Here is an 11,339-nt window from a genome sequence, read left to right on the forward strand (position 1 = left end):
TAATAACTATGACTGAAGTAATTAATTTTAAGCTTAAATCCTAGAAGGTGTTCAGCACCTGTTCTTATTTGCTGAAGGCTCATGTTGTTCCTGATAATCAAATAGTAGGATTATATCTAGTTGCCTCCCTACTGAATATGATGGCTTGTGGCATATAATGTTAAATTCTCCTCTGATATGAGTGTTACTTGTTTCTGTAGATCAGATGTCTGCATTGGACAACTTTGCGAAATGTTAGGATGAAACAAAAATCAAGCCACGGTGTCCTGGGCTGTGATGGTTGTACCCCAAATCACCTTGTTCATGTTACATACTAAGTTCTGCACTTTTAAGACTAGCTCTGAGAGTGAAGTGGGGGGAAGAAGAAGTGTGCAGTTTGTGTTGAGAAAGAGCCGTCATTCCTCTGCATCCTGCTCCTGGACTGTGCTGTCTGCAGCACGGACAGACAGCAGGACACAGCTCTCCTTTGCTTTTAGTTAATTTTAGCTAGCTGAGGCAGAGAAGTTCCCGGACTGGTTTTTTTCCCCCCTTTTTCTTGGATGTGTTCAAGCCTGCTCTGGACTGAAAACCCAGACAAGCCCCTGGAGCTTACTCCTGTGCCCCACCGGGGCCTGGGCTTCAGCACTTTCCAGCGCTGGAGGGACTGATAAGAACCTGAGCAAGCTGAGCTACACCCCATGAAAAGGATTTTTTTTTTTTTTGATTTACCATCTCATCGAACAGCAAGAGGTTTTATTGTTTAATATTATTCAATTTCTGTTAAATAAACAGTTTTTTCCACTTTTCTCCAAGGAAATTTTTTCCCAGGCCGTTGGGAGAGGGACAGCTGGAATTTGTTTTCTGGAGGGACCCCATTTGGAAGTTCTTTCCCAAATTTCCCCTAAACCAGGACACACAGCAAAAAAGATACTGCAGAATTTCAGAAATTTAGAATAGATTTCCTCATTCAGGATGATTCTAGACTGAGTTAATGGAAAAAATGGGATATTTTGCAGAGGAACTGCATCTTGTAAAGCTAATACTCAGAGTATCACAAAGCTCTTTAGATTGCAGCACACAGTGGGTTACTATGAGATTGCACTGAAGAAGCATTGCTGCATAGCCAGTCTGTTTTCACTCTCTTAACTCAGATTAACATGTCTTGTGCCTCACAAATCAATCTACTCTGAACAGTGCAGTGCTTTCCCTGCAGAAGCAGAGACCAGAATGTCCTCCTCTGGTTTTCTGTTCCTGGCAGAATAATTTCCTCTTTGTCCAGTTTAATTAAGGGAAACTGAAAGCCATTGTTCTTAATCTATCCTTTTTCTACTTTGTTCAGTAAATGATGTATTACTTCTCCCTGTAAAACTTTCCTGTCCTGGTGAGTTAAAGAGAAAAAAGAGAAAAAAGCACCAAAGTGAGAAATACGAGGTATGCCTAGTTTTGAATTACAGGGCTCTCTGGTCTTGAAATAAAAGTGAGTACATGGTAATAACATGGACTGTTTAAACTGCATAGTGACTTTTTATATTGTTAACTGAGTGATGACATAGGAAGGCTGTAAACCTGAAACTTTAAAAACACTCATAACTGGTCTTTGTAGAAGACTCTTTCTACAGCATTTGTGATTAAGTCTGGAAATAGAGGCATATCTTCAGATTGAAGCTTCAGCTCAGCTTTAGCAAAAGACACTGAAAGTATGATAGCTTTATCAGCAAATAAAAGTGCAAACTTGCTACTCTGGATTAAGAGCAAAGAGTGTCTCAAATTTTTTTATTCCTTATCAAGAGAAGCGTTTAAAGGTTTTGCTAGAAAACTGTAAAATTGATTGAGGCTCAACAGCTGTTGTAATTTCAAATATTTATGTGTAAGCTTGCTTTAGGAATGTACTTTTCCCACCTGGTTCAGCAGGGAGAGCAGCTTATTTTAAAATGCTTTTTCTGGGGAAGAGAAGGAAATAAGGATTCAGAATACCTTATCATGTTGAGTGCTGCCAATTCCTCTTGTGCTCATTGATAGCTGAGGACTTGGTGTTTATCAGGGCGTGGCCCAGTGAAATTAGAAAACATGAAATCCTGCTTTCCATGACTTCAGTGGACCACTGAACCCAGGACCAACACAAATACCTTCACATCAGGAGATGGCAGAAACATCCAGGGATAACTGAGGGTGTTTGTCTCTTGAAATGCAAGTGAAAACTGATAGAGTCCAATGGCAGGAAAGCAGGGAGAGTGGATGCTCATGGGACAGCAAATGAGCAGGAACAGGCAGGTTCAAACACCAGCCTTGTTACCCCAGAAGCACTGCACACAATCCTTGTGCTACATCACAGGTTATTGTGGGAGCACATGGGGTCATGCATCGTACTGCAGCATCAGGACCATGGTTACTGTGCCTTAAAAGAGCCACAAAACTACCTCAAATCACAGGGCCGGGGTTTAGCCTTTCAGCCCTTCCCTTTGGAGAGGTGGGAATGCCTGGCCTATTACAGGGGCGCTTCCTCCACTGAGGTCCGCGGGGTGTTTGGCGCTCGTTTCTGCGGTGGCACCGTGTGGCTGTAGGTGGCACCGTGTGGCTGTGGGTGGCACCGTGTGGCTGTGGATGGCACCGTGTGGCTGTGGGTGGCACAGCCACACGGTGTTGCTGTTGGTGGCACCGGCTCCCCCGCGTGGAGCTCGGGCTGGGGCGGGAGGAGAGGCGGGAACAGCCGGGCCAGCCGCGGCGCGGGACCATTCGGTAATTCGTAACGTCGGGTCCCAGCTGGGTCAAAGAAAACAGCGCTTGGAAAAGAGAGCAGCGAGCCAGGTGTCCATGGCCTGGAGCATTCTGCAGCCCCCCGACATGCTCTGGTGCCTTGTGTGCAGGTGTACCAGCTGCCAGGAGTCTTTCTCAATACCAAGAGAGCCCTCAAAACAAAACACACCTCTAATGGATCTTCAAAGCACCTGTAAGCAATCTGTCTCTGTACTTCTCCCGGGGTGAGGAGATGGCTGTTACTATCTGATGCCACCCTAGATGTCATTCCGAGGGTGGATGTGCTGCCCAGCGCGGCCACCCCGCTCCCAAGCTCGGTGTGTTCCTTGGGGACAAACCAAGGCTCTTTGGTTTTGTGAGTGGCGTCTGTGTGAACTGCCGGGTCCCGGTGGGAGGGTGAAGGGCCGGTTCATTTGCAGAGCGGCAGGACTGTATGAAAGCAGCAGTTCCCACACGTCTGCACGCCTGAGGCCCGTAAGGGGATGCGGGTAACAGAGTACCACGAAGTTCAGGGTGAGAGAGAGGCAGCGCTTGTCGGTTTCCCGATTCCCAGATGTGTTCGGTGTGCCAATGCGCTCGCTTCGGTCACTAGATGGCAATAAAGACTCAACGTACTCTTCCGGGGCAGCGGGGGATCTTAGAGCTCGGCCTGCATTTGCCCCAGGAGATAGAACTGGAAGATACTAGAGAAGCCAAGAAAATAAGTGTGCCGTCATTCTGCTCGGTAATGGGGATTTGTTTTGTTACCGTCTGTTTCTTAAAAAAAAAAAAAAGGCTGTATTAACCAGGCATAAAACTATTATGAGATTAAAAATGTATTTCTGTGCAAGAAAAGGAAGCTCAGCCTTACCAGGACAGGTACTCAGAAGACATGGCATCATACTCCTGAAGCACTGCTGAGGTTTCAAATACTCTGGGATTTCAGTGTTTTACCCTGAAGCTTAAGACATACTTTTATTCTTTGGCAGTGGTGGGAGGCAATGCATTTTTGAATACCCTTCCTTCCCCAGTAAACCCTTACCTACATGCCTCTCCAAACAGTAATTTTTAAAACAATCCTTTGTCATAGTGACAATTTTAACATCCATCTCTGAGGCACCAGAATGAAGGACACCTTGTATTTCTCCATTTCTTAGATGCTGCTTGCTGGTGACTGCTCCTCACTATGCTGTGTGTATATTAATTTTACTTGAAGTCAGGATTTTTGTGTGTACACAAAACATTGCAAAGCCAGCTGGCATATCCTACTCCCAGACACTGTTGTGATTCGAAAGCAGTGTTATGAGAAGCAGAAGGAACTAAATGAGGAAATTAAACTGACAATATACCCTGCAGTGAGCTGGTGGGGAGAAGCTGAATTACCTATTTTTGAATTTACCCACTGCTACTTCTTAATGGTTCTGTTGCAAAAGACAATGTGGGATCTCATTGTCTTACTGTTGTCTTCTATGCGTGTGAATTTTCAATAATCCAGAGGGTAAAAGTAATCTGTTGAGCCAACAAAAGCCCCCCACACTGCCTCAGCATGTTAAAACAAACAGCATTTATTTTATGAATTATACCCAACTATGTAACTTATAGTACCTCATGACTGACATCTCTTCATTTGCTGCTGAAGGGCTTTCTGGGTGTCTTGAGTCACACTGGGATAAAATTTGGCAGAAACTTGAGCTCAAGTACTTTTTTGATTATTTAGAAAAAAACCCTGCAAAAAGTAAACTATTAGATAGATGACCAGGACCATCTTCTCCTATGGCATATGAACACATGTCCCTGAAATTCAGAAAGAAATGCAGTAAAAGTGCAAGTAACCAGCAGGGGAGAATGAGTGGACTAAGGTAGGCAGAGATGTCTCCAAAGGATGGCAAACCTTGCAGAGGCAGCAGATCAACAGCAAGTTCATTCCTGAGGTGTGGAAACTGGTATCATGTAACTATATGAATAGTGGGGACTCTCTTCTCCACCACATTCTAAAATCCAGAACAGAAGTGGTGAATAATAGTTACGTCTGAATTCCAAATTAGAAACCTGGAGAATGGAGACATAGCTTAAATCTCCATAAGATTGCTCTGAATGCCCTTTTTAAAATCTACCGATGTGAGAGAGAGAAAAAAAGAGAGAGAAGGAGCTGTAGAAAAATGAGAGCTGATGCTCGTTCTTGATTTCAGAACCTAACCTAAATGACTTTGATCTCTGCAAGCAAACCTGCTTCACAGATACCTGCGAGTCCTGCTGCCGCCCTGCACACAGCATTTTACTGTCAGGCAATTATAAGCTACAACTGTGATGCCACTTCAGCTTCAGTATTTGCCCTTTTAATTTTCTCTGTTGCTATGGCAGCAACAGATGATTGCAATCACTGCTGTTTATATTGCAGTCCAAGTCACATCAATAGAAATCTTGGAAGCTAAACACTAAAAATCTGACTTAACTGTATAATGTATGTGTTGTACATAATAGGTTGTTTGCAGTAACCAGAGTTCTTAGAAATCTTTTTTTCCTGTAGCATTTGGAAAATTCCTTTAACTAATAGTTGTGAAATGATAATTTACATTTAATATATGCTTACTCAGTGCCCTTAAGGTAGCTGGACAAGATTTCTTTTAGACTGTTTACTATATCCTTGAAAACAAATATTTTAATGGCCTTTCTAGTGTTGAAGAAGGGCTACTTTATCTTTTTGCACACTGTATTACTCATAATAGTACATTAGGTCTGAAATAATAAATCTTTAAAAAGATACTTGAGTACTTTCTCTCACTTTGTTTTGTCTATTTAGACTGTCCAGGCTGGGGTCTCTGCAGGAGCAGTGCTCCGGATCTACTCCAGCATCAGCCAGCCAGCAGAGCTGGCAGAATGTGAGTTCATTTCGTGGGACAGTGAGGAGTACCCACCTGCACCTGCCATGCCCTGAGTGCACACCTGCATCTGCCCTGCACAGCTGAGCTGCAGGGCTGAGCCTCACAGGGCTGGGACTCCTTTGCTGGGTGATGTGACTTTTCTTACATTAAACTCAATCTCTACAAGAGAGCTCAGGAAGGCAATTTGCTCTTTAAATGACCCCAATGCACATTGGGTGTATTGAAGAAAAAAAGCCATTTCCTAGTGACTAAATCTCATTAAAAAAGCATTTTTCCAATCAATTACAGTGCAATTTAGCTGCTAACTGTTTAATTATCAAAAAAGAAGCTATTTTGTACTTTGTTCCTGCATTTATGAACCATGTTTTAAAATTTCATCTTCAGAGTTTTGAATGGAGGAATGTGACTATTGATGCAATTATTGTAAAATTACAACTTTCACTTCAATGTATTGTATTAGTTCAAGGAAATATTCTTTGCACAGAAGCTTTTGAAATAGGAGAATCATTGATTTCTACAAGAGCTTGAATCTTTATTGTTATTTTTCATGCACTATAAAAATTGCATTAACTTATGTAGATTTTATTAGAGGAGCATTGGGATTATTTTGTTCGTTTGTTTATTTTTGTTTTCTTAATCTTGTGTAAGAATTTCAGTCCTGGAAACATGCTGAAACTAGAGAAAGGTTCCTCTTGAAAAAAAGAACTTGTGTCTCTGGAGAGACTGAAAAGGGACATTGCAGGGGTGGTTTGTGAGAGCTGGGATGCTGGGCCTGGTTGTGAGATCCTGTCTCAGGGTGAGCACCATGGTGGAGCACATAGGACTCAGTGTCAAAAACAGGAAAACATTTGAGTAGCAGGGCTCACACATCTTGCAATTTTTATTTAAAATCTTGCATGCTTGCTGTTTCTCTTTAAAGCTCCAGTCCCAAAAGCTGTCTGACAGGAAGAAGGGAGATGAGAGTGAGGGGGTAGGAGGGCTCCTAATTAGGAGATAATTCGACATTCCTCCAAGATGTCGTGGGCATTAAAATGGAGTTTAATGGTGGTAGTGACTGGATGCTTACTTTCTGTTCCCCCTTCTCTCACAACTTTTAGATTATTGCAGGAAATTTGTTACATGAAACTCCTACACAGGTCAAGACCCACACCACTGCTCCTGGGCATGTCATGATCACTTTGTGTTTCTGTGCCCTTGTGCATGTCTGGTCAGTTTTAAAATTATAGTACAAATATAATACCAGATATGGTAATTATTTATCTGTTCTTGATTTAATAAAATTTTCAAAAGCCTCTAATTGTTTTAGGAATAAATTATTAGTTCACAGCTCTGGCTTCGCAAATCTCACTATTATACACTTAGAAGAAAAGTAGTTTTTGTGAGGAATGTCTGTTTTCCTTCTTTCTTGTACATGTCCATGTGGCTGTTGTTTATTTCCAGTGTGTCTGTGTCTGGACGGTGGTTCTGTTTATGAGCACAGTGGTATGGCACGGATAATTATTTATTGATCTAGCTCAAATGATTAATGATTCAGCTCTAACAGTTCTATTCTATTACTGTGCATAAGGAGCATTGAAGTAATTAAAACAGTTTGATTGCTTTGAGTAAGCTAAGACTTAACACACAGATACACACACATGCGTTGCAGTGTCACCTGAGGATGACACTCCTAACGCCCAGGTGCAGCACAGCCTGTGGACTGAAGGAGCCCTGTGGTGGCTGCGGAGCACTGAGTTGGGAAGGGCACACACAGCCTTCAAAGGGAGCTTTGGGGGTAAGGTCCCTCATGAAACTCCACTGCTGGAGTTTAAATATTGACTGGAAAGACAGAATTGCAGGTCACAATCCTGTACAGGCTTATGCTCAGTTTACCAGTTTCAGGGAGTGAGTAATTTTGTTTGTGTGAGTGGATGAGTCCTGTGTGCAGCACCAGGATCAAGTGGCTGCAAGGTCCGAGATGCAGCCATCAGAATGTTCGCCATGGAGCTGAAAGGCACAGCTGTGGGAGCTGCCCCTGGCTCTGAGTGAGAAGAGAGCTGTGGTTTGCAGGTTCATTCTAGCTGAATGATGAGGACCATCCCCTAAGCCTCTGCTCTGGCAGGGCTGGGCCGGGGCTGTCACGATCCGCAAGGTGGTATTCGTGATGTGGTTCTTTTAGTCGGTCTTAGAGTACAAAAGATTATCAGCAAACCAAGGACTTAAACAGCAAAACATACTTTATTGAGTGCTCATCAGCACTAATATGCGATAGAGGGAAAAGAGGAGAAAGCAAAGCATAAGAAAAAGAGAGTAAGGGGATTATAGCTATGTCATGGGGTGACTACCTTTAAGATAGCTTTGGGAGCTAAGGAAGTTGAAGCTGCTGGTGGCTGATGGGAGTCTTTTCTCCTGACCAATTATCGGTCATTTCTAAGAATTGACAGCAGTTTTGACCATTGAAAAGTGAGATCAACTTGTGAACACTGCCTTAAGATGTAAAGCCAGAGTTCTCTTGTTCTTTTTTTGGTTTCCGGCTTCTGAAAAGGTAACAAGGCTCTGTCTTGGCCTTCCCCCCCCTCCAGGCCAGACAAGGCTGCAGAGGACGGGGGTTGGGGGGAAGAGAAACAGAGCTGGCCAGCTTGGCTTAGTTTGTAGTTTCTACTGCTGGACTGAAACCTGACACTATGAACATCTGCAGTTTTTCCAAGACTTTAATTCTTTTACTACCTGGATAAAATGTACAGATTACTCTTTTTTCCCAGAGAGACAGAGAGAGAGACAATCAACATGAAGAAGACATCATAAAACCACCAAGGACAATGAGGAAAAGAGTTAAGTTTTAGATGGAGAAGAGAGAATAAGGAGATGCTTTATAAGCTGAAATATTTTTCTGTTAAAGCTATGGAGATGGACAATAGTGTTTTGTAAAGACTCCTTTAATTCATGACAGAGTATATTGGGAGGAATAGAGTATTCAAAGTGTGGATTTTGAGCAAAAGGTAGAGTAATTGTGATACAGTGAGGTGATGGAACAGAGTGGAGCGAAGATCTGAGGCCTTGAGGGCAATGAGAAAACTGTTTTCCAGCGAAGCTCACAGAGACAGATGAAGAGGACTTTTGCCTTTGAATAACTCATCCTTAAAAAATTATATCCCTAGACTCATGGCCCATACACACCTCAGAGTGATGTGAAATGGGAGGAGTGAACTGATGGCAGATTTCCAGGCAGCTGGCATCAGAGAAATAGAAAACTATAACAGAAATAGTTTTCTTGTGAGAAACTCCATAGATTAGCAGAAGAAGACTTCTGTTTCTCTACAAAAGCTGATGAAAAGACTCTAGCAGGAATTGGGACTGTTTTAAACACCAAAGTTCTAAAGTTTTTTGTCTCTATGTTGTCACATGTACAAGGGAATGGTTGGGTAGTGGGGGATAAAAGGGTTTTCTGGAAGTTTATTCTGGTGTTCTTATTCTTGTGGTTTTGTTAATAAATTTTCTTTATTTCCTTTTAAGTTTTAAACCTGTTTTGCTCTTGTTCTAATCCATATCTCACAGCAAGAAGTAAGTAATTTTTTTAGTTACTGCCTTAAAACCATGACATTTATTTGGTGCGTTGGCCGGGAAAACGAAATTAGGAAATCTAAACCACTACAAGCTACCAACGTCGAAGTCCACTCAGCTGTCCAACGACACACAGTCTTCTGTCTGTTGGGGAGATCTCAAAGGAAGGTAAGTTTGGGGTGTGATTTTACAGTCTTTTGCAAAGCGAGGAGCACAGGGCCAAAACCAGAGGAGATTGATGATCATTGTGATGAATTCCATTGTGCAGGGGGCAGTTGTAGGGTACAGAGCAAACCACATCTTGTGAGTCTTTGCTCACCAGCAGGAACGAGGGCAGTGTACCGTGCAACCACCTGCAAACAATCACTTAGCAAACATCCATCTCAGCTAGGCCCAAACTCCTAAACCAAGTCCCTTGTGATATTCAGGGTCTCAGTCTCTGTCCTTGAGATGGTTGTGAGACAGATGAGAGAATCTTTGGACCGTCTCTTACAGGGGCCAGGCAGAAGCCCTGTCTCTCCCTGTGGTCCTGGTGGCTACACAGGGGCCCTTGGCCTCTTCTCTTCTGGGGAAGCTGTGGCAGGATTGTGGAGTGCTGGGGAGGGTATCGTGCCTCACACCAGCACCAGGCACCAAAGGTGCTTTTTGGTTTCATCTTATGCTGTTCCTGAGGAGTGGAAACAAATTTGGAAGGTGAAATGAGTCCAGCAAATGGATTTTTCCTGTGAAATGTGACTTTTATCTCAGCTAAGCCTACCTATTTAGATTATAAAGCTGAGGATTGAAATGGTTTGTTCCAGTTTCTCTGCTACCAAACACTGGTTTAAATAAAAGGTTTTCTAAATAATTCATATAAATGTTATTCAGTAATTGATAAACTTTGTAATAAAGATTGAAGCCTAACCCAGTAAAACTGCAAGTGCCTTTATGTTCTTTATTAGCTAATTCTGTTAAGGAAAATACTTTCTGTGTCGAAGTTTTTTGTGTTGGTTGTTTGTGGCTTTTTGTGGGGGTTTTTAATAGTTTGTTGGTTTTTTGTTTATTTGCTTTTCTTGTCAGCTGGCCTCACAGGAAGCAGGGATTAGAGATTTGGCATCAGTAACAAGCAAAGCCATGGCTCACAGAGGCTCCAGGGCTTGCCTGTGCTCAGCCTCAGCACAGGCTCAAGGGCCCTCTTTGGACCAACTTCCCTCTAAAACTGGAGGAGTCAGCCCTGGTGAAGGCATCTCTTTGGGTCATTGAATAAAAGAGGCAGAGGTGTTTCTGTCTCTTGGAGAATGTCAACTCAGCTTGGCTCTGTGGGGAGGCAGTCCTTGAAAGCTCCTGTCCACCTCCTGTCCCATGGCTCTGCAGTGGGGGTTGGAGGGGCTCCTGATGCAGTTCCAAGCCCTGCATTGCAGCTGATCTCTGCATCAGTGCTCAGGAAAGCTGAAGCAGGTCCAGCTCAATATGAGGTCACTATGCATATTTAAAAACACATTAGCTCTCCTGCACATGTTTCATTCAAAGATAAGTTAGCTTTCGTTTGCTATGGAGGAATAAGAAATGACAATTTAAGGCCATTTCTGAATGAGGGCCTTCAAGTAAGCATCTTGTGCATACATCCCACATTTTTTTAAGATTTGCTTCTGGTTTCCCAGCTGTCCCAGTGCTGGGAGTCTTGGGGGTCCAGAAGCACTCCAGTAGCAAGGGGCCTTACCTTCCTAGATTTGAAACAACCTATAACATTTCTTTGGGACAGAAATGAGAGCTGTTGAATTTTCAGGTTTGGTGATGTGCACTGCTGTAGGCAGGCACGTGAGATGGCAAGTAGAAGTGTGTGCATATAAATAAAACATATCAACTTGCATGTGTTCTTATGAGTTGAAATGATAGGTTTTCAGAACAGTCAATTATTAGCCAGAATTTCACTGAAATGCATTTCTGCTCAAGTGAGTAATGCAGGAAATATTATTTGCAATAATTACGTACCTGACTTGGACTTACAAAACCATGATTATGTTATGTATACTTTGTAAGGACTTTTTATAAACTTGTTCATTTTGTGCAATCAATTTAGAGAAGACAGGAACCATTTGTTTATGAAAATTTACCATAAATAAACAATGAGACAAGACCTAGATTTATGGCTTAATATTGTAACTGGGTTTTGCTGAAGGAAAAGTAGTCTTTTGAAAGAGCGAACTTACAGTTAGTTATTTGTGT

The sequence above is a fragment of the Poecile atricapillus genome, chromosome 21 (assembly GCF_030490865.1).
Source record: "Poecile atricapillus isolate bPoeAtr1 chromosome 21, bPoeAtr1.hap1, whole genome shotgun sequence".
Taxonomy (NCBI): domain Eukaryota; kingdom Metazoa; phylum Chordata; class Aves; order Passeriformes; family Paridae; genus Poecile; species Poecile atricapillus.